The following is a 25,405-nucleotide window of genomic DNA, read 5'->3' as shown; positions in this document are numbered from 1 at the left end:
CTATACTACTTATGAATTAGGGGTCACATAAGGGGGGAATACGCTACGGCTCTTGGGAACCACGGCCGCTGTGAACGCAAGGCGAACGAGGTAGTGCTCGGGCCAGGTCAGAGGAGATCACGGGTATTATGTATTGATGATCACTGCAGATGCTCAGTCATAGGTCGTATGCAATGCGTAGTATCTATTCTCAAATCGTCTACTCAAGTCGCCCCCCCCCCCCAAGATTAAATCCTGAGTGCGTTACTATATATGGGTATCTTATTCCAGATAGACAAAACCTAATAGGCAGAAGGCTATTGGCATATACTCATTCGGTTTATTGTGAAAAGTGTTTCCTGGATGGGTCTAATAAATGTAATAAAATTCACATCGCATCTAGAATGCGGATTCACCGATTATAGCATTGGGGAGGAGAGATCAGAGACTTGCGGTCTTTTATTGGTTGTCTTTTTGTTTGAAACATAATTTGGTATCAGTCTGAATCATTTTGCCACTAAAAAGGGTTCGATTTAAAAATTGGCTCGATAGCTTTTAAAAGTGTTTTGAAATATCAAATTTAATTAAAATCACGCAGCAAGAGTGAAGTTTTTATATGCGTACAAATGACAAAAAAAAAAAGGATCCATTAAGCTGTTGCAAATTTTGGGAAAGACATCTAAAAGGAATCATTCTCAACCAAGGACTTCATTTATATGAACCATTCGGAATTGAGGAGCAACCAACTCCATACGTTGAAGATGTAATGATTTAAGTAGTATTAATTCCAAGCCTCCATGGTGTTCAAAGACATCGCGGGACTAATGAACTATTCCTGCATTCAACAGGGGAGGGGTCCATCAAAAGCGTTCGGATGACCTACAAAAATGCAACAGAGTACATCTAATATTGTAAAGGATAAATACAGTGAAAATTTGCTTAGAGGACTAATAACTACTGTATATGCTAATAAATGGGAAAGTCTTGTCTGGTAGTGTAGGATCACTGAGACACTTGGACAACTGCCAAGTGTACAGATGTCAGAAGGCGCTAGTGGTAGGATATTTTACCAATTATCGAAATGGTCACACACTTAAAAAAGGGGGGGGCACGTAGCTACGAATTTGCCAAGATGACGAATGATAGGTCCCACCAATGAAAATCCGCACTTTGGTTGATATATGCATTCTAATAACGCAAAAATGTACCAGCAATAGTGGACCTTGACATATTATAAATTGTAAGCTACCTTGACGATATGTTTTACTTACCAAGATATATGGGGGGGGGGGGGGTTAATCCAATGTTGCCCGAAACTCTAAAAGAAAAACAAAACCTCTTTACCAGCGGAGAATAGGTAAAGAACCAAAAGTATAAAGTACTTCCGTCTTTCCCAGAAATCCGATTTAACTTTTGATATTTCCTAGTAGTGTGGTTACTCTCTCTTTTACGACAATCGGAATCACTTGTGAACATAACATAATCCCTGAAAAAGTGAGAGAGAGAGAGAGAGAGAGAGATGACATTTACGTATACCTGGCTAGACAGAACACAAAAGATTCTTAATCTTCTAATCCTTTAATCACATTTTCAGAATAATATCAATTTATACGGGATTATTATTACACGTTGCTAAAAAAAAATTTTCCCTTCGTTGTGAATATGTGTAACCAAAATGCTATTAATTTGTCTGATTTATTTATCAACATAATGTTGTGAATGACAAAACTTAATAAGACTAGGAAATTTCTGATGCATAACGTTTGTTAGTATTAACATGAAAAATAGGGCAAATTAGCAATTTTAAAATTACAGCCGATTATTTACACTAACGATGTAAATGAATTGAAAGCAAAAAGGACATTTCGTAGCACTCGTATTTTGCCATATTGAAGAGATATTTAAGAATATATATTTTCAGAGTAAATTTGAGCTAGTATGGTTACTTAAACAAAATAGAAGAGGAAAGATTAGCAGAAATATTTCTTACCAAATTAGCTTGGCTTACATTATTTTTCATATTTTTTTTTTCAATGTATGATGCTGTGCATCGTGCTCAATGCATAGGTAAATAATATACCTTTGAGTTTTATTATTTCCTGCTGTTTTTCGTTTAAATCTGCCATCTCAATAAATCACTAATATTAGAATTTCGTAGTCTTCAAAAATAATTATAATCTTGAAAATTTTCCTGAAAATATGCTCTTATAGATGAGTGAGAAAATTCGCTTTCATTCACTATTATTGACTGGCTATTTGATGAAATATTCCAATATTGTTTTATTTCTCACAAAATATTTGGTTTCGAGATTATGCTAGATATTATAATTGGAATTCAGGATAACTTGGAAATATTTCTGATGATTAATGTTTGTTAGCGATGGATTAGTCTTGTTTAAATTAGGTTATAGGATTAAAATAATAATAATAAATAAATAAATAAAATAAAAATAGTAGGATAGGAAATGAAGAAGGCTAGTCAAAAAGAGAGAGAAAATTAAATGTATTTTTAAATGAAAATATGGCCTCGAAAATTCACTTCGCAAATGTACCTTTTTTACAGCAATCAATATTGGGGAATATTATTACCGCTCTTTCTTCCAGTCATCGGACAGCGATTTAACAAGAGTAAGCGATATCTTTTTCTTCGTCGTCATATCCTATTTACCTGAACCTTGCCCTCTTTACCAGATTCGAGGTGTTCGAACCAACTACTCTATTCTTCGTGCTACAACAAGTTGTTGCTAAGCCACCGCATGCATTCTCATGACGATAATGTTCGTCTGGGAGAGAATAGCTGGGTTTTCCCCATTGAATTCCTATGCAACTAGAAACTAAACGAAGAAGGAAAGACTTAGATGAACAGCTGAATCATATTTGAAGACAACAATCCTTATTGGGAAATGTTCCAGTCCTACAAATTTTCGAAAACTAATTACTATGCCGAAATGAAAAATAAAGAACAAGTAATTCCAGTTAGTCGCCTTCTTTCTGTTATACAAGATATTATTTTCTTTTAATGTAAATCAGATTATTAATTTTTCGCCTATAATAACCTGTTCTTATAAGCTATTTATTTAGCCAACAGTAACATGCAGGTATATTAGTTATTATATATCTCCAACAGAAGATATATAATAAATAATACCGAAGTGTTTAATAGATTTAATACAGGAAGTGACCACAAACTAGTAAGGGAAAAAGTATGGATCAACAAAAAATGGAAACGGAATAAGCTCATAAAGAAAAAGTCCAATTTAGTGAATCTACAAAACCTATACAACAATAAAAGCTGTTATAGAGAATCACTCAAAAATGAACTAAAAAAGTTAAACACAGCTACTACCATCGATGATGCTAATGAAATCTTCACAAAATCTATCTTGAAATGTGCACTAGAAATAGGAGGTGTAAAAAGGCACCAAAGAGAGGAAAAACTAAGACAGGAAACCTTAGATCTGATGAAGAAAAGAAGAGATATGAAAAGAGATTTGAATGACACCAATAAAATAGAATATGCGGAAATTTGTAAAACTATACGCAAAAGGATGAAACATTAATTTAGATTGTATAATACTAGGAAAATTAAAGAAATAATAGAAATCAATAGTAATATGAAGGTTCTAAGACGAACATTATCAGTTGGAACAAAGGAAATAGCTGCTGTAAGAGGAAAAAATGGTGAACTTATAAAAAATAGAGATGCAATAATCAAAAGAATTCAGGAATTTTATACTGAACTCTATGAAGACAAAGACCGGGACATCCAAGAATCATCTACGGATAACTCGAGTGAGGAAGAATACGTTTGCCCCTGAGATCATACAAAGTAAAGTGGAAATGGCATTGCCATTTCCACTTTACTTTGGGGCAAATGTTGGGGATCTCAGGGGCAAATGTTGGGGAACAAAGAATGGAAATCCCCCAAGAGAAGATGGAAATATGGTAGACTTCTTAAAACTGGGAGGAAGCCCTGTTATCAAACAGCTGACTAAATTCTTTAATAAATGCCTAAAACAGAGAAAAATTCCAAAATATTGGAACAATTCACTTCTAATATTAATTTTTAAAAAGGGCAATAAGGAAGAAATTAAAAACTACAGACCTATAAGCCTACTCCCCACCATATATAAAGTCTTCACAAAAATTATAAATAATAGAATAAAATCTAAACTAGAGGGAATGCAATCCTGTGAACAAGCTAGATTTAGAAATAATTATAATACTTTGGACCATATTCACACATTAAGACAATAAACCCTTATGTCTGGTCTATATAGACTACGAAAAAGCATTTGATTCAGTTAAAACATCTGCAACACTAAAAGTACTTGAAATCCAGGGAACTGAGAAACTACTTGAAAAGTACTTGAAATCCAGGGACTTTCACAGAAGCCCTAAACAAAAAGCTGAGAACAACACAACATCGCATGGAAAGAAGTATGCTAAAAATAACATTAAGAGATAGAAAGACAAATACCGAACAAAGAGGAAGACCGAGAAGAAGGTGGAGGGATGAACTGGAACAAATTGCAGGAGTGAGATGGATGGGAGAGGCAGAAAACCGAGTGGTCTGGAAAATTATGGGGCGGAGACCTTCGTCCAGCAGTGGACAGAACCAAAAGGTTGAAGAAGAAGAAGAACATTCAGGTAACAGTGATAAATAAATAAAAAAACAACATGACAAATAAATAATAGCCTGGAGAATAATAATAATAATAATAATAATAATAATAATAATAATAAATAAATTTTTGTGACTTGCACCCACGGTACTATCTACTATAGGTTTATAACCTGTAGTATATTAGCACCGTGATAAGCTAATAATAGCTAAATAGGAACAATTGATAAAAAATGTTGAGTGCTATCATGATTGTTATTTATGATCTCCACGGACTCATGAGACCCATTGCAGAAGATCTACTTCACACACCACGAAGTTTATCGTACTACTCCTTAAACTATGTATTCACAATCACCATCCTCTTAGGCAGAGCATTCCACGCAACTACCACTCTCCATGCAAAAAAAAAAAAATAAATAAATAAAAATATTACTTACCATTCCCTTCAGCAACTTCCAGGATGTCTTTCCCTGTGGTTCTACCATTTGAAAAGTGTCTCCACCTCCATGCCGTAAATACCTCTCATTAGTTAAAATGGTTCAACCCTATCACCTTTTTCTTTTTTTTTTTCTTTTTCTTCTACCTGCCAAACTTTGCAACGTTCCACAGTCCTTAAATGATTATTTGTCACCCGTCTTTGTATCCTCTTTAAACTTTCTTCATCCTTTCTTCAGTAGTCCAGCATGGTCTGATGAGGACTTTATGCAATGGAGCTATCACCATTCTCTCTCTCTCTCTCTGCTGGTACCTTAGTATTGCAGCAATCTTCTAGGCTGTTTTTGCCACTTCTGACGTATGCCTTCTATATTTCTCCACATCCTCCAGTATATTTCCACCAATAGGGTATATAGATTCTAATTAAATGCTCTAGATTAGCTTTTTTCAAATCCTCCTGAAGAGCCACAACATCGGTACTTATAATCTTCCTAATAACAGGTCGACTGCAAACAACTGAATATCGCTTTACAAATGAGTGACACTATGGGAATATAAAGGTGAAACAGTAATGATCAATACTGAGCCCTATGCAATCCTGGTAACTTCCTTCGCCCTGACATTGCTCCCTCGAATGCCAACGTTACATGTGGCAACCTGCTTTTGCAAAATAACCAAAATTACAGTATATGCATATTCATATCCTTATTCTCCTCACTGTTCCATTTTGAACTTTATCAGGCAACTGTTTTCCATTTCTGTACCTTCTTTTTCATCTCTGCAATTAAGGTTTTGATTTCCCTAGTCATCTTTTATCCGAAATCTTTCTTGCACACTCGAGGTATAGAATTTGTCATTATTATATATATAATGGAGTATGGAGGTCTCTTAAAATGTGCTTTAAAGCAGTGAAAGATGAGTACGTTTAGACTAAGAACAGCTTGGATAAGCAAACAGAATACGATGAACTGTTTCTTTTTCAAGTGAGATGAGTTAGTCAATCTCGGACAGTGGTGGAAGTTCTCCAAGAAAAACTTCAGCAGCTATTACCCGCCTCTTTTTTTTTAGGTTGCGTAGTTGCCAAACTTTTTATACTTTACTTTTGCTGAACCAAAAACGTTTTGCTCCACACTTTCTTAATTAATAAACAAAACAAAACAAAAAAAAAAACATTCTCACTTTATGATGTTCTTTCAAATACCATGGTTTATACCATGGGCTCTAATTTACCCAATCGGAACGAGTCTCTCTCCCCCAAAATTAACAATTGATCATGATACTGTTCAGTCTTTAAAATAATGAATACAGTTCAGTTTAAAAAAATCATTACTGCTGCATGTATAGCCCATATGACCTTTTTTGTGTGTGCTGCATTGCTCTCCTTGAGTATGTAACGATTATATTAATCTAATGATTCTTAGTGCGAAAAATCACAGATCCTAGTAACCAATTATTGGCGTGTATTAAATGTCTAGGGCATGAACAAATTTAAGAATCGTATACATTAATTTTCATGCCACGTTTGTAAATCCAACCGCAGATTCAAATAACAATATAGAGTTTGCAGTGCATCGAAAGCAGAAAATATTGCATATAAGAAATTCAGACTTCTTTGTACAACGTAGCATAAACGCGGAAGCTCTTCCCAAGAACATGTGAAGAACAACGTAAGGAAGCAGCTTGAAGTGAAACCGTCGAAACTTATGTTTGGCAATGAAATCGGTGGCATCGACCTTCGGAACCGGGGGAGGCATGTGATGTAGTAGTGGCATATTTCGATTGGATCCTGCTGCGTCATGATATTTGTCTTTAGAAGAGTATAAAATTCATTGAAATGCATTTTTAAACAGCAAATGCTAATGTTCAATTAAATGATGCGAGAACAAAGTGGTAAATAAAACCTCAACTAAAGAAGATATCTAATATAAACATTTATATTTATATTCTTTGCATATCCACTGTCTGGAAAGCATGGAGGAGAGTTGCCCAAGATAGTTTCCTAGGTCAAAAACCAAAATTTAGCCATTTTCTAATCATTGTCGATAAAATACCTTGGGGAAAAAATACACGAAATGTATATATTTAGTTAAATTGCTTGTTTTTACAGTTTGGTACTTGATAAATGCATTCCCCTTCTCACGGATATACCTGTAATGTCTTTCTATTAAAAAAAAGAGAGATTTTTTTACCATAAACCCATGAACTAAGATTCAACTGCAATTGAGATTTCAAAAATTCATATGATGTTACTTTGTTGGTTAATATTGCATACAGTCAATGAAGGACACGAGGTGATGGTATCGTATCTGTTATAAAAATTTCTTATAAATAATTGTGTTGTCCACGATTCGAGTCCAAGATTTTCCAACCAAACAGCAAGGGTCGTTCTCCCGAATGACTTTTAACTGTTAGTAATTATTGAAATATGATCGTGCACCAACTACTCACTTAAAAAAAAAAAAGTGTGCATACTGTCTATATATGGAACTGATGACCATGATAATATAAAATAGGGAAACGATCAGGATAACTCTGCATGATCATAGGAGGTGAACAGTACATGATCTAGATGGAAATCATATAACACCTGACACTAGTGAGGAAATGGAAGTTTGAGTGTCATAAAAGAAATAAGAATAATTTGCGTGTTTTACAGAAATATGCGAAGGAACTTGTACTACCATTGACATGGCTGTTTCAGTTGAGTCTAACTCTGGCAAAGAGCCAAAGAGAGTAAAATAGTCCTATCGTACAAGGGTGGTGCCAAAACAGAGGCAGCAAATTACGGGTCAGTTAGTATTTGTGTGCTTGTTCTTGGAAAAGTTTGTTTGGGACATATTTCAAGAGTGTGGAAATAGTTACAAGAAACTTAGTGGATGACATGGTAGCTCTGTTATGAATCCCCTCTTGTTTTAGTAATTTAGATTTTATAATAAAGTGATAAATGAGCTGGTTGAGAATAATGGCCATGCTGTGATACAGAGAGCCTGTGCAGTGCAGTCTCGAATACGGCGCGATAGATATTTACTCCGGTTGGAAAGACTTAGGTTTCAATTGTCTAAAATGCGAAATTTTATAACATTTATTAGGTTTACGTGAAACCAAATTACTTGAAGGTAATCGGCCATTGAACCCAACTTATTAAGGGGTTATCGGGACAAGATACATAAAAAAAAAGAGCATTGTGTGTAGATCCGATTCCTATTTTGTTCAAAATTTCTTTTTCAGCCATTACTTTGTGCACTTCAGTACTGTTGTAACATACTAGCTATCCTGGATACATTAAGAGAAGATTGCGATCTTTTTTTTTTTTTTAAAGAAAATATTTTTGTCCTCCATAACACTCATGTTTTTAACCATACATCTCAGCAAAATCGTTAGAACCAATACTACTCCACACAATAATACCGGTTATCGTTTGGAAAACGAGATGATGGCAGCCATAAATCTCTTGACAAGAAGTGAACTCAAGTTAGGACATAAACAGTTCTGCTTATTCACTGGAGTGAAAAGACATTAAAGGATTTTTTTTTTTTACTCTGAAATTTTTGAAAATGTCAAAAATCTCTCGTATACAATGCGTTTTAAGTAAAAAAAAAAAAACTCGAAGGCATTTAATCACTAGGAGCGCCATTTAGAATCAAAATATTAGACAGAACCAAATATTAAGGAATATTATTTTTGAGAAAAATTCGAAATTCGGTATTCTGCATACTCACTACAATGTTCAACTAACTTTTCATTAACCGAGAACACATTTACACAATTAATATTATAATAAGTAGCATGAAATTTTTTTTTTTCACTCTAATGCTAACCACAATCTTTTTCAACTTCCAGGAATATCCCTTGCTCTTTTCTTTCCTCTCATATATTTAATAATCTTCCCTTTGTCTATTCTATAAAATCCTTCCACCAATTCATATGTCACTTTCGTATCCCCTCTTGCCCACTGATTTTCATAAGAAAGAGGATATCTGATCTGCAATCCATAGTTCACTAAACCTCACATTCGACATTTAGTGTGTGTAGTCCAAACGAAGCCAGATTAACCACGCTACTGGCCAAGACGTCTATAGACGTTCACTTTATCATGGATGCGAAGTGCTTATTAAAATTGTAATACCATTGTTATAACAATGAAATATATGATGGATACGAAGCGTATGCGGATGAGTATTTGATCCATAACGGCCGGTAAGGTGGTTAAGACCCTATAAACAGAAATAATTTCGTTCTGTACTGTCATACCTAAATTCCTGGCTCCCTCAATCTCTTAGAGAGTAATTCTTCCCTTTGGATTGAAGAGACCACATAGCCTGCAGTTTCCTCCATCTACGCAGTAAAATCGCACCCGTGCCAACACTAAACTGCCATATACACTGTTTGGGGGAGGGAGGAAAGGCCACGGACACCCTCGTGGGTAAGATGCATTGTGTTATTTAACGAGTCGCGTGTTTGTGCTCCGATTTCAACCATTTTGAACATTTGTGGAATGAATTGGACCGTCGAGATAGGTCAAGGGACATGCTTGTAATGAGATCCAAAACCTCATTAGATGCCTACAGGAAGAAGGACCAAAATTCCCATTGATCTCTATGGTACTCTTGTGGAAAACATGCTTTGCAGGATTGCTGCAGACATCTCAGCGAAAGGAGGTCCTATATCTTAGTAAGGTGAGTGTCATGCCTGTTTGTTCCTCTATGGTATCCATTGAATTCTTTCCAAGCTGTGTAGATTTCTCCCTTAATAATACACATTTCTTCTCTCAAATTTAATATTACTCTAAAGAAATTCTGAATTCTGATCCTATCCATTCTTTTTAAGCTAGCTTATAATGTGCTTCCATTTTACTGTGGGATTATGTTACCCTCTTTCTACCCCTTATGTAGGGATCCCAGATACATTGGAAAACAACACGGGACACTTATGACTGAGGGTGAAAGTTTAATATGCGCATCCATCACATATGGCAGTCTTACAAAATGATTCTAACTTTCCAAGCGTGTGCGTGGTAAGGTTTACTATGCACACACTTTACCAAGTATAAGTAAACAAATAGTAAATCAAATTGTTAGGCTGCATATTTTCATTAAGCCACTTTAAGTTGCTTTCAAATGGTTTTTTACTTACTATTATAGATACAAAATTTATCATTGTTGCATCACTCGCCTTGAGAAAATAACAACTTGTCTACAGTTCCCTGCAATGATGGAGAGAGATGTTTGTAATAGAATAGAAATTGTAACTCATCGACTCTGTTATTCAATCTTGAACTCTAAAATACAGGACAAAAAGCTATCCCGAAGAGTTTTCTCGGGACAACGAAACACATTAGCCAAAAACGGGACGATCCCGTATTTTCAGGACGTCTGGGATCCCTACCCTTATGCCTCTACCAGAGTTGTCTAAGTAAACAACTGGTTACTACAAATTCCTTTGCACTTCTTTTACCAAAGCGATGATATCCTATCTTAACGCATCGCTAAATTTATATTTGATATTTTGCAATATCTTTATGACCATCAGCTCACCCACTTCCTACCATCCGTTCTTTGCTCACTATCAGGTATTATACAATTCCCAGAGGAATAACTGTTCATAAAGTGGTATACTAAGTAGTTTCACCACTTCTACTGCATAACTTTTCTGACATCAGCATTTACCAAAGTTATTCTCCCACAGTCAATTCTAATTTTTTTCACTTGTCACATAACGAAAATACTTAAGACTTTCCTTGGAAGAGGAGTTAGCCTCCCCATAATTCTTCTTTTTTTTTTTTTTTTTCATTCGTAGGATTACTTTTCTACCCTACGCTCTGTACTAGTCAAGCATATCTTCATGTCCATCATTGCTGTATTTTCAACAAATAAACTTCTGCTTAATGTAGATCCTCTTTGACAATTACATTCAGCAAATTCCAACACAATTTACTCTTTTAACTCTACAATATAATTTCAAATTACTATTCTCAAATATCCTTTGATTGTTTACCATAAGTTATTCTCTTTTCTACTTCCTTTCGATGCCCATAATATCTGTAAGTTGTCTTCTAAATTACACTAATTTGTGCTAATTCCTTTTCTTAGGAAGAGGTGGATTCTTAAGAAAAACCACTGCAGGCTTGACTACTCTCTCTCTCTCTCTCTTAACGATATTCTGTTCTTTTCAGTCCAGGTTCCCATAGTTAAATGCCCCATAATGCTAACTCGCTTAATAATTTCCGAGTTAATTTGGCACATTTTACATTCATCTTCCTCTCAGCCTCCAGGCCTCATACCAGTTAATCTCAAACCAATGCTCTTTTCTTGAAATGCAACTCTTACTAGATTGAAGTCTTGTGTTTTCCTGAAAAACAGTCTTGTCCCTCTCCTGTCATTTGTGTAAGTCAGTGCAAGAAGAAAAATGCGATCTTGTGTGGAGATCAGGGAGATGTGAGGGAGGAGTGTGTTTTACCAGCAACGAAGTTCACAAGGTTACTGTTCAATGAAATTCCCTTCATTGAACAGCAGCAAGAAGATCAGAGTTTAATGCATTGGTCATGGAAGACCTTGAAGCTTCGAAGGCTTGAAACGATACAAGGCTTCAAGGATAGGATAGGATTTGTGCAGTCAGCGAAAATCATTTAATTACAGGAGAACCACAGTGATTGGGAGTTCAGAGCACTGGGATTGAGAAAATCGAAGAAAGAAAACCATCCACAATAGCATACAATGAACAGCTAACTAGACAGAAAATCGGCAGTCCAACTATAAAAAGTGGGTAGATTAAGTTAGTAGTTCGATAAGTAAGCCTTTGTACCTGACTATTAACGGTCATAAAAATTCAAGAGAGATCATATGAGTTTATTCAGTACCTTCCATGGTTGTGTCTGGAGATGGGTAGCTTGGAGATCTGCTGTGAATCGAGAGGGGCGAAATCTGTACCATTGATCACTAATTAACACTTTGGCCTCAAGGTAGTGAAGAGACTATTAATGATTTTATTCCAGATTTTCGCGAGCAATGGGAGGATAATTTGATGACTGGACTTCTCCTCGCCTTTTTTTTTTCTTTTCTTTTTCTCTGGATTAACATATGTTTGCTTTCGTGATGAATGGTAAATGCTAGACGAGTAAGAAAGGCTGGAAAAAAGGAGAAATATAAATTAAAAAAAAAATAGGAGAAATATAAATTAAAAAAAAAATAGGAGAAATATAAATTTAAAAAAAATAGGAAAAATATGTAGGAGAGATATTAATCTGGGACGCAATTTGGGCACAGTTGCAAGAATAGTATCAGGACCAGAAAACTTATCACTGTTCAACTTATTCAGGATTTTCTAGTGATTTTTTTTAAAACCTCGGCTGTAATTTAATATAATCATTACTGATGTGTCTTGCACTCAAACATTGCTACCATACAGAAAGAGCCAGTCTTACGTTCTTACTTTCTTACTTTTATTATCATTGATGATCTCAGTAAATTTCACTGGAGTGAGCTGTGGGAATTTGCTATGATCACCTATTCAGGTCCTAGAGGAAGAGAATTTCCACCTTATCTAGAGATTACCATGGCATCATGTGGAAGTAACATATTATATATTAATATTACTCAAACAATGGTTAGGAACAAGTAAAGGAAATGAAAGATGACCAAATCCTGAAAGAACACTGTGTCTGCTCAGGGGTTTTCACCGGAAACTCCGGTTTCCGGTGAAAACATATATCGGACAATATACTCGTATATATATATATATATATATATATATACGAGTATATTGTCCGACTACAGAAACGAGAGCCGTCGCTGGCAGTTTGCCAAGAAGAGTAAATTCATGTTGAAGGAGAGCAAGGAATAAGGCGATGTACGAATTCGTCACCAACACGCGAAATCACGTGCTTTATTACGTAAAGTTTCCCAACTGTTGTACAAGCAAAATAGTTATCAGTTTAAAAACTAGAATTTTCATAAAATAAAACCTAATTTTCCGACGTGTAATAATAAAAATAAACGCTCATCCCACGAAACGCATTGATTACCCTATTATCGGAATGGAATCGCCTTCTTCTGCCATGCACAGAAGCATCGAGGGGTCTCACACCTGTGGTTGCACAGTATATATATATATATATATATATATATATATATATATATTTTTTTTTTTTTTTTTTTTCCCCTCGAGAGAGTTATCTTGTTCGAAATGTTATCTTGTCCGATACCATTTCACCTATTGTTTTAACGTTTTATGTTCCAGAATTGATCCTGATTTGTGTCACCTTTTTAATACTCTCCTATTCTATTAAATTGATATTTATCCTGCAGCCTAGAAATTAGCTCATATTCAATCTATTCCTAAGAAAGGTGACAAATCTTTACTATTGAATTACCGAACTATTATCCTTCTTCAATTAATTAATAGACTCTTAGATTTCAATGCAGTAGACAATTTATTAATTGAAAAACTTCTCAACTAATAAATGATCGTCACTATGGGGTCTCGCCGGATCCTCGTGCTTATGTCATGCATCTTTTGTCATAGAAAAATCTGGAGAATATTTTGATATCTCTATAACATATAACTCAGTTGGGCACATAGGTCTATGAGGTAAGCACTAATTTTATTCTTTGTCTACTGCAATTGGATTGAAAGTGTTCTTTCTCATGCTATGAAATTAATGTTGAAATACCAAAAAGCTCAACTATTTCGTCGAGTTTCTTCCTTCCTTCTAAGCCAATCTTCTGACAAAATCCAATCCATTTTTCTAATGAGCGCCCTGTGTTCTTTTTTATTTGACAAACTATGTATTCTATAAATCAAAAAAATTTCGATAACTCTACTTCTGCAACCCTGTATTCTGATCTCCAAATATTCTTCAGTAAATTCTGACACTATATTGCTTCAATGTTTGTAAAACTCAATTTCGTCTTATTGCTCACTAAAAGAATTCTTCTTTCAGTATTAGTTTTAACAACATCCAAATCTCTGGACAATACAAGATTTCTCTTTTTGGGGATAACTCTAACCTTCACCCCTTCTTGGTAGAAACATTTTGCAAATATCTCTTCCTTATCAGCATCCAAGAAGGTAGGTTTTCTCTTCCACTCAAGTTGTTACTGTACCTCTGAATAGCTATATAAACCATAAATCTGTGCATTCAATGAATACTGTTCTCACAATTTGTGTGGTGCTAAGAGCTTCCTAAAAATACTTGACTCAGTACAGAAAGAGCAGTCAGCTTGATTAAAGACCCATCACTCATCGATTTGCTTCTCGCCTCCCCTTTTTATCACACAGTGTCTACTACTTGCATTTACTATAAATATTTCCATGGTCCCGATATCGGTAGTTCTGCTCTCCTCTTCATTCAACACCTCTTCATAGTTCAACTCGAAACTCCCAGAACCAGTTTTTCTTCCTCTTCGTTTATCCCCTGTAATGTTCTTTGAAACATCCTTCCTCTTGTATGTAGGTTAACACGTTCCTTCTAAATTGCGTCGTCTCCGTTGCGCAGTAGCGAAGATGTCGTGACATTTCCCCTTTGATTGGAAAGGTCTGGATTCTAATCCTGATAAAACGTAAAGAATTATCCTGCAAAACGGGCAGACTGGCAGAATATACGCAGTTAGCAGACAAAATTCACCTTCTCGTGGCCTTCGTTAACTCCGACTATAATTCTATCCATCCAACACACACACACACACACACACACACACACACACACAACGAACAGCTGTGTGTGTGTGTGTGTGAGAAAATTCCCTACAATCATATTTAGATTGTAGGGAATTTTTTTTATATTTTTCAACCGTTAATTCTAACAAGATGGATTGATTGGACCTGCGGTCCTTTATCGCCTTGTCGTATTCGCAACGAAATTTCTGGATTAAGGAATGTTATTGAGCCCTTAGCTTTGCCCATTATGGACTATGACTACCAGTGAGGTTTTTTTTTTAACTACTTGTTCGGCATGATTTTTTTTTTTTTTTTTTTTTTTTTGATATTTGTCCTCAGATATTTGTTTGTTTGTTTTCGTCTACCGCTAGGTGATAGACCCCATAACAAACTGGAATATCTATACTCAGCCTTTGGCTCAACCAATCTGGGCTTCTGTCGGTGGATTTTAAAAAACGTACCTGGACTGTATAGCTTTAGGACGTTTGTGTAGGGCCATACTCGACTGCTAGCCCTTAGCAGATTAGTGGGTTATTTTTCAAACGCTTAGTATTGAAACTCAGAGCCTGTGAAGTAAAAGGCAAAATACGTCACTAAATGACGAATTGGTTAAAAGTCAGGAATGCCAAGATTGGGAATGATTGGAATCGATTTAAATAACTAGTTGTTTCCAGGGCTTCGTTAAATATACTGTAGATGTTGATACTCTTACTTAGTCATCTACAGTATGTGTATCTATGTTTGTAGATGACATTCCAGCTAGTATTTCTATAATTAATCTGTAATAAAAGCCTTTTGCATTAAAAGAGCGATCTGGACAAGATTTGGTACTGCAAATAAAAGGCTTCAAATTTCAATGAGATTGACGATGAAAATGATCTAGGTTACTACAATCGAACTTGAAATTTGCTAAATCTGCCGATGGGATTAATTTGATCTGTCATAATATTTAACAGTGGTGTGTTGGTAAATTTGTAACAACCGGCTCGCTTTATGTGACCCAGGGCCGGTGCGAACATGGTTTAATGAATACAGACATTGTAAAGTAAATAAAATCGTTTCCAAATTCCCGTTCGTACATTGATTTGTGTTTTATGAATTCTCCTTTATGCATTTAGTTTTGATGATAATAATAATAATAATAATAATAATAATAATAATAATAATAATAATAATAATAATAATAATAATAATAAATGTAAGTGTTTATTATTATAAAAGTATATACCATCATTCATCATCTATCCTTTGATAAAGAATTTTAATAACCGGCTCGCCCGACTTAAAAACATTAACAGCCAGCTCTCTAAATTTGAAAAATTTTAACAACCGGCTCGTGAGAGCCGGTCCCAACACACCAGTGATAATATATATGATTTTGCATCCGCAAAATATTGCATAAAGTATGAAAACTCATTATAGTAATTTATTTGCTTGAGAGAATACGAAATCGAGTAACAAGAGTACTGGAATTGGGGAAATGTTCAGGAAGCTACTTGTAACAGCACAAAAATAAAGTTTTCCGATTGGTTACTGTTATTAGAAAGACGATATTTTCTAATCAATATGATGCATATATATTAGATGATTACAGAACTGAAACACAAGACTTTTTTCTTTTCTTTTTTTTTTAAAGACAAACTTGCCACAATACGTTTTGTTAACTATGAATAGTTTACATGAAGTACCTAATGGACATAGTCAGTTTAGAAAATCGGAATAAATTCAAGAAAAAGCAGAGGTAAATATTTAAGAAAGGAAGAAATGAGAATGTGGAAATGTAAATCCAACAGCCAGACAAACGTATACAAAGTCAGTAAATTTTGTGATAAAATTTACTGACTTTGTAACTGTAATAAAAATAAATAAAAACTTATTCGGAAGTGATTACTGTCGTTAAAACAGAAGCGAAGATATTATTATTGAAGAGCAACAGTGAGCAGAAACGCACACCAGATGTGCATCGGCTGCAAAAGAGAGAAAATAATTAATTACCGAAACAGGAGAATTACAACAGACTGCTACAAATGTAATCGGAGTCGCGAATAACAGGTATATCTACAAGTTAGTTTTCAAAGCATTTCGATCCAGGAACCAGTTGTAATATCTTACACAAACACACACATACTTTGAGTAAGTGGAATTAAGTTCGCTAGCATACTAAGTCCTTATCCTGAGATCATCCATTTGTTCATCCAGTAATGAACAAACATATACAAATAATGGGTAGGCTAAGATAAGTTAGGTTGTTTGGAATTGCGGCAATTAGGACTATGGGAAGAGGGTTTAATATTGGATAATTAAACTACCTATACTAAAGCCACCTAACGTGCATTTTAAGTTATTGGCATTTTTTTTTTTTTTTTTTTTTTAATATTTAACGTACGTTGACCCGTTGTCTATTGTTATATTGTCCCTAACCCAATCTGTCAATAAGTTTAGCCTGCTTGTCCTATTTTCTATACAACACGTCCCGTAAATTTCCGTTTCTTAAAAACAATGCCAGTAACGCCTAGTATGTCAGAAACTGCATGAACACGCATAACTTCGATCAGGTATTTTTCAACGTAGTTCCCTGTAAATCAATACAATTCGTTCACCGATGTTCTACGTCATATGCAGGCACTCCTTATGCATTCAAGTTGCTGAACGTTACTTAAGAACTTCCTAAAGCATGCATGGTCATCTTCAGAAACTCTGTCGAATGAAAATGATTTTCCAATTTCTAAAGTCTTTTTGAAAAACTGAAACAGAAATCTCATGTGGAAGATTATGAAGGTCATTAATGTTTCAAAACAGACAGAGAGAGAGACACACACAGACACAAGGAAAGAACTTAACCATGGAATCAAAGCCCAACCGAACTTCTTGATTCCATTGGGCTCAATTTTGGAGTTAAGCTGAGTTAGCTAATGTTATACGGAGGGGGGGGTGGTAAGAGTTTTCCCTCCAGGAAAGTCGAGAGTTTTTTTATCCCGAAGAACACACAATCAGCTAAAAGAACTCACGCAATTAACAGGCTGTTCAATGAAAGTTATTAATCTGCAATCTGTTTTGATTGGGTGGTTAAAAATCGCAGTTATGTCACGGCACCTGAATAAATCAAACGAGTTAATGAGCCCATGAGTTAAATCAAACTCATCGGCGCCGTACATATCAGGCAACTTCAAAAAAATAAAATTACATATACGTGTACATGAGGAATATAAAATTAATAGGGGAACATAAACTTACTTATTTCATTACAGCAATGCTCAAGCTCAAATTAAGGGAGTTATTCAATAAACACATAACCTTCAAACAGGGGCGAATGCTGGTCTTGAAATTCACGCTTGCTTTTGTTATCATTCAAGGGAGTGAGAGGTGTGATTGAAGTCTGATTAGCGGAATAATGAATTACTGATCATTTGAAACTATATATTTAGAAATGTATGTACATTTAATCATACAAATAATGCAAGTGAAAATTATTTATGCATACAAAATAACTTTTAATATGATCCAAGTCTTGATTATTCTAAAGTTTTTCAAAATTAGATTGAAAAATCTATTAAAGACGTTTGTAAAGACTTATTTTTGATCTATCTCAGATTATAATGCAAATTTGCACATTAAGTCCATGCATGTACCTAATACAATAAATCTCAATTAGTTTATAAGTTAAACTAATTGTGATTTTTTTTTTTTTTTTTGCAAATTTCATTTTCCGTAAATCGTAAATTTTCCAATTCTTTTAAAATCACTTACTGCACTTTTATTTTCATTATAGAAGATGAAAAAAAGTAGAGCAAAATGTTATTCTATCGAAAAAAAAACATTAATTTTTACTGCATTTTTTAAGGATGCTGTTTAAGTTGTTCGTTACATCAGGCCACAAACTCTTTAATCGATCCTTACATGTTCAAGCCAATATCTATTCCACTGAAGATCTATAAGGGATTAATTTGAGGTATTTTCATTTCAAAGGAAAGCATCAATCAACTGCCATATAGACCAGATGTTGTTCACAAACTGATTGATAAAGAGACCGGATTCAAATGTCATGTTCTGCAAAAGAAGTTTTTTTATTTTCCTCCCTTGAGCAAGGGCTAAGTTAACCTCCTTTTAAAATATACAGCAGTTCCCAAATCACATTTAAAGAAGCAATACATAAACACTATATTTGCCTAACACCAAAAACATTTAATAGCCTACCTTTACACGAAAGGAAATTCATCTCAAACAAATACAGTACAAGAATATGATCAAAGAATATTTATTCGTCTACCAAAATGAGGAAATTGTTCAAAATAACTGTATAAATTAATCATTTGGGTTAACTGTTTCCATAGGTGCATAAATTAGAATTTTATTGCGATATAAATATAAATAGCGCTACTTAAACAACTCTATTTATTTTATTCCAAAAACAAAACTAATTTTTGTACTATATGTTTTGGATATGTTAAATTTCATATACACATTCCTATACATATGTATATGAAATGATGTTACTATGTGTAATTTATGCATTTTATAACCCATGAACTGCTTTCAGATTGTTGCACATTTCATTTTTCCTTAATTTTGCAGTGCAATGTGAAATTTAAAATAAACTCATTTAGAGACAGGGGAAGAAGATTTTTCCTACAGCTATTAGGAAATTTAAAATTTAAAATTAAATTATACAGTTTAAAATATATAACCCGACGACATTTGCAAATAGACAAAACAAGCAGTGTCTAACTCAATATCGCAAAGGTTCCAGCATGGTCCATCAGATGTCCGAGGTGAAAAATAATTCTGCACTTTTTTTTTTTTTTAAATGTATCGTGAACTGCGTTTGTTCCAATTGCTTTTGAAGATTTGTTATTTTATTTTATTTTTATTTTTTAAATAACTTTTCACCCACTAAAAGTTGATAACCTATGATCCATAACCATGAATCCCATACTACATTCCAAGTACATATACTATTTATTTTTGACATCTCGATCTTGCGATAAACAATGTGATGGAACCACATCGGATGATTAAAATCATCAACCGTCGAAGGGACTGATGATGAACCTATAGCTTGTGCGCAAAAATAGTACATACTGGACGAAATTCATTGATACGCCATCGAAATACGTAAACTTATACATTCTCAAGAGATAAATGTACTGTACTATTGCTTTTATTTTTAAACAAAGATGTTTAATAATAATAACTATTATTATTATTATTATTATTATTATTATTATTATTATTATTATTATTATCAAACCTCCACAATAAAATTCTGATAACGTCTTTCTAGGAGTTTTATTTTTGAGTACTAAACAGAATTTTGTATGCAAAAAATGAGTGAATTGCATTTATTTTAATAAATAGCGATAAGGAAAACGAAGGTAATCCTGTGCCATCAAAGTAGATGAGATGTCACAGTAATTAGCTGAATAATACTTGGAAAATGTTGCTAAACATCTATTCAAACAAACAAAGATTAAAATCTTATTTCTAAGCAAGAACAAACCATTCGATAAGATTTTGTTTGTTTGTTTTGTAAGCGAAAATGATTACGGATAGGATTTATTATTTTTAAAGTACATTAACGTAAAAAATTGCAAATTTTATAGATATTAATTTTTATTAATTAATGTAATTAATATAATTTATAAAAAAAAATAAAAGAAGCATCAGAAGACCAAGAAAGAGATGGCATGAGACAGGAACAGGCCATCTTGGCCTAAAATCCATGTTAGGAAGAAGAATTTTTATAAATTTAAGAAATATTTATAAATAATTATAACAAATTTGAAATGTACATGTGAATCCGTCAACGTTGTTTAATTATAATAATTAAAAATAAATTTGATTAGTTTAGAAGTTAATGAAAAGCTATAATTAAATAAAAGTTCAAATATAAAATTATGGTGTGTGTGTGTGTGTGTGTGCGCGCGCGCGCATTGTTTTCTACGACCGAAAATTATTCTTCTATTCGTTCTGTGGTTTTTGGCCCACTGGCTAGGTTAAGGTTTGGCATCACACATTAAAAGGTAATTTTTTAATCCCCCTAAGATGGGGGAAGGAAACTGGTCTGAAGACCGGTGGGTTGTTGGCTTTTCATATTACACCACAGGAAACTAAAGGTATAAAACTAGCGTATCATGTCTATAAACTGTGTTCGATATTCTAAGGCTGATTTGTCTACTGCCTTCGTACGAGATTCCCTGATTCAGCTTAAAACACACTTTTTTTTTTTTTTTAATTAAAGAGCACCATCTTTTTTGACGGGGATAAGAAGGCCCAGCTGGTGGACACAAGAAAAAACACGCAGTTGAAACAAAGCGGACACAACCATACTGTCCCGAATACTTTTTGATAGTCCTGTCACGTGTTCATCTCCCTCCAGGAGGTACACTATTATGGATCTCTACCTGAAATCCATAACCTGCAGTAGAACGACAAGATGAACCTCAAACCGCTTTCATTTCACAGTTAGTACCATCTGTCTGCAGATGTGTGTTCATGGGACTAGTTTAAGGGATAAGAAAGCCCTCACCTTCCTATGAGACCTGCTAACTTACCATTTGATTGAAAACTTCTCGTCAGAGAAGACGAGATTCGAATCCAGGTCTTTCCAACCAAAGGAAACATTTTTTATAGTTGAACTATAGTACTGAACATTTCTTATAGTTGCATATTTTTGTATCGAGCTCTTCTCTTTATAAAAAAAAAGTTTTAAAACATTTCATGTATGCTTAAACTTATTTTATTACAACCAAAACGAAAACATTTTCCTTCCCCTTTAAAAAATATATATTAAATAATAATAACAATGGCGAAGCTTCCAGAACATTTCGAATAATTAAATTAATTGCTTTCGTCACCAACTTTCCTTGGCATAAACCTTCCCGTTCAGTTATTTGAAGTGGGAAATATCCTGGTGTGTTGGTGGTGTACGCGTATGCGCGTTTGCAACCTGTTCTTGTGCTTTCTTTGCTGACTCAATAAAAGCGAACACCGTTCTTCAGTGTTATTTGCAGGACTTGAACACTTCTATAAGACTGCACACTTTACAGTCGGAGCGACGCCTAGGGGTATTTTTCGTGTTTGTCACAGCTGACAAGAAGTACTGCTATCTCGTGCAGAATTTGCAGCTTGTGGGAATGTCTACTGCTGAATAAAGCCAACGTTTAGATGCGCCCTTACCGTGTATTTGAATGCTGACAAGTGCTAGAGGCCAAGCTCTCACGCTGGCAAGCTCCGATCAGATATACGTCGTATGCGCATGCGTTAATTCTGTTTCAACGCAGGAAGTAGAACGAGCTGAAGAGAAGATTCTTAGTTTTGAGCGTTGGTGAAAACAGTCCTATTCGATTACGGTACATTTATAACTTCCCGTATTTACACTGATATGGCTTTTTGGAGAGACGTATACTTCAGTAAGAAAGGATATGCAAATAGAAAATTCCAGGGCTTTAAAAATTTGGAATAATATGAAAACATCGTAACAGCAACAAATACTTATTGCTGTTGTCTTTCAGCGCAGAAGCTTTACACTTCCAAAAACCCACTTTTCATAAACTTGAGATACTGTAGTGATAAGGTAACAATGATTATTTTGCCTTCTTGTTAGCTAATGGTGCTGCCCGTTGTATTTTGCTTCTCGAAGATATTATGCAAGCTGCCCTTTTGGATGGATGCAATGTATCATAAACAAGTTTATTATTATCACGTATGGACTAACTTTAAGGATTCCTTTAAAAAAGGGGAAAGCGTGTATAGTTATCATATCGAATCAAAACGAGGATCTTATTTTCTATTCTGATAATAAGAGATGCCTGCATCTATCAGGACGTTGACATTGGATTCTTTGGTTAAAGGGCAACTCCCCCCCCCCCCCGAAAATGAAGAGATGCCAAAGGATTGTGGTGAGGGACGCAATGGCGAACATGAACTAGTCAACGCTTCAGTTTAGCACACTTTTGTTTTAATATTATTAATAAAAAGAATACAAAAAAGTAATTGTTTAGTTTTTGTTTGAACCTTCTGAATTCAGAATGATGACGATAAACGTTATTGCCTATGAAAGCCATTGTAGAGATAAGTTGCAAAAATTCCATATGAGGAAGAAGGGGGGGGGGGGAACAAGAAAGAAAGATAAACCTACCAGTTGGACTGGAAGTCTTGTTATGAATTCTTAAAGACCGACACTGGATTATCATGATCTGAATATGGACTTCTCTTCTACCCCCCCCTCCCACCATTTTTATCTCTAGAGATTCTGATGGGCAGTTGTCCATGCTGAAGTATTCTTGCGTGAGCCAGTTCATGTTTTGCAACCAAACGACAAGGTCAGTTTTCGGGTACACTATTTACTTGGTACACAGTAAACATACCATTAATAATTGGCAGTCCAGTTATTATGGGGTTAGTGCACTTCAAAACTTTAAAGATACTATATATATATATATACATATTTTCCCCTATGATTCCTGAGTTGTCCAGTGATTATTTTTAAACTGGACCTTTAAGAACTTCATGTAAGTCTTTCTTGAAGTGGCCATACGCTGGTGTGTAACGCCGACTAAATGAAGCTCGCGAAGCTGATAGTACGCTTTGGAGAAGAGAAAATATGTGTAATTCATATATAATTCCAGTCTGATCTGCGGAAATCGAAGCTGCCGCAGGACAAGGCATCGCTTACCGGCCGTCAGCCGTTGCTGCTGCAGCTACGGTCGCACGCATGGGTGACATGGGCACGCTCCCCGTCCGTCCGTTCTAAAAGGCAGTGCCATTTGTCGTTGCTCTCGATTTGATTTTGCTGAAATACAAATATAAACAACAATTATATCATGGCCTTTCTGTAAGATCGTCTAAGATAATGAGTTGAGTACCTCATTGCCAACTTTCCAATGGAAAGCAACTGCTTAAATTCCACCCAGCCAGAGGAATGGTACACCAGACATCCGAGTCACGTGACTTCCTTTCCTTTCGGAGATAGGTGGATGCCACGAATCGCTAGTGGTGCGTTCGGAGTCTTTGTGGAAGTTGACTACTCGGCGTGGACCGTGCCGTCGTGAAGAAGTCTTTAATTTTGAGAAGAGTGAACAGTTTAGGAACTCCAGTTTCTAATCGGTGACTTCGAAAACGCTGTAGAGAATATAAGGCGTTGAGGTTTCTCCACTAATCAAGTTGATTGGCAAGGTACTCGGAAAGCCCTGCTGATGGCAGGGCAACCTTCGATAACAAGCGCGGAGCATAATGGTGTACGGTGGGAGGCCTGCTCTTCAGGACTGCACAGTTGGCACTAACATGGCGCATGGCCATCGGGCGTAACAACGACGACTAGTTCTGCAGTTTGCCTTCCGAGTACATGGAGACTATATCACTTTGTTGTCCGGGTCGCTCGTTTGGTGTTGGTTAGGCTTTTGGTCCATTGGAATAGTTTGAGTGGTAAGTAATCATGTTTCACTTTTATTAATGCGATACATTGGCGAATTGGTGTTGGTATTTTTCGAGGAAATTGTGCTTCTTGTTGATTGTAATTTTTGTCGATCTCCAAGCTCGGAATAACCTAGTTGATAAACGTCGTCCATCTTGAATTCCGTAGTTGCCATTAAGAACAGGATGGTAATCGCTATGCATAAATAAAGCGTTTGCATCAAAAAATAATTACTGTAATCATGGTAGACAGTTATACGCAGTTTTGTGCAAGTTGCTGGAGTTTGCACCAAAGAAGATGGCAGCTTGGTATTAATTAATTTTACAACCATGGACAGAGATTACAGCTGAACATATGCAATTAAGAAATTTAAATTTTTGCGATCTGCAATTTATGCTTCGCAGTTCACGAGGGTTGAAGATAATTTAGAAAGGAGTTTATTATTAAACATCTTGTGTACTGGAACGATATGTATACTGGAAATAATTAAAACCTAAGGATTTTAATGGTGTGCCATCGGAATTTTTTATTTTATGGCCGTATATTCTTCGTATATTTCAAGCAGTATAATAACGACAAACTGGATACAAAAGTGATACAATCCAAAATGCCTTAAAATTTTCCTTACTTATTTATATTGCGCATAAAATCAAAAAGCATGTTTTGTATCCATACATAGTGCTGTTTAATATAGTTATAATGGCGAGTTTATTTTGTACTGATTACAGCAACACAAATTGCCAATTTTAAAATGAAATATTTTGTGACAAAAGTGGAATATTTCAACATCCATAGATAATAAGTGATATATCCAAGGCATTCATAAATTATGCTATATAATTTAAGAACGATGCATACAGCAATTATGTTTCTGGTAATGGATGGATCCTTGCAGTTATATTATAATTTTTGGGTTACAAAAAAAAAATAAGGCAAGCTATGATCTGAAAAAAAAAAAAATAGAACAATGAAGTATTGCATTTTTAAAAAGTGGCAGATTCATTTGAAAACTCAATTTAAATTCTGTATATTTGAAATTCACCCAATAAATACTTCCACCAAAGAATAACCTGTTTTAATAACAGAAAAGATTTCCAATTACTTCAAATTTAATGCATCCACATAAAGTGCCTTTTTTGTGGATGGAAGCATGTTTTGTTGAAAAACTTGATAAATCCCAAAGTATCCTTTTCAGTTGTCAGGATTATACTTGCAAACATTATTTTGCATCCTGATGTGTTACAGAACTTTTTGGTAGGTCAAAATATTCATTTTATGTTTAATGATGCCTTGTTACA

At 34.8% G+C, this 25,405-nt stretch overlaps 1 protein-coding gene and 1 long non-coding RNA gene across 2 annotated transcripts in view; one reads left to right on the top strand and one right to left on the bottom strand.

Moving 5' to 3' along the window:
* LOC150103467 (uncharacterized) overlaps positions 1-5,666 on the bottom strand; it is a 212,735-nt gene extending 207,069 nt beyond the window's left edge. The window contains exon 1 of the long non-coding RNA XR_016548834.1: positions 5,044-5,666. This is a non-coding gene — a long non-coding RNA (uncharacterized LOC150103467). The remainder of the gene's footprint in view (positions 1-5,043) is intronic.
* Positions 5,667-22,796: 17,130 nt separating this feature from the next.
* LOC150103466 (uncharacterized) overlaps positions 22,797-25,405 on the top strand; it is a 35,665-nt gene continuing 33,056 nt past the window's right edge. The window contains exon 1 of the mRNA XM_090398206.1: positions 22,797-24,118. The gene's annotated coding sequence lies outside the window, so the exon portion shown is untranslated. The remainder of the gene's footprint in view (positions 24,119-25,405) is intronic.

Source organism: Typopeltis vanoorti, chromosome 9, assembly GCF_054136105.1.
Source record: "Typopeltis vanoorti isolate ZY-2024b chromosome 9, IOZ_Tvanoo_1.0, whole genome shotgun sequence".
In the NCBI taxonomy this organism is placed as follows: domain Eukaryota; kingdom Metazoa; phylum Arthropoda; class Arachnida; order Uropygi; family Thelyphonidae; genus Typopeltis; species Typopeltis vanoorti.
Note: the sequence above shows the minus strand (reverse complement) of the source record. Positions and strands in the feature narration are given on the sequence as shown.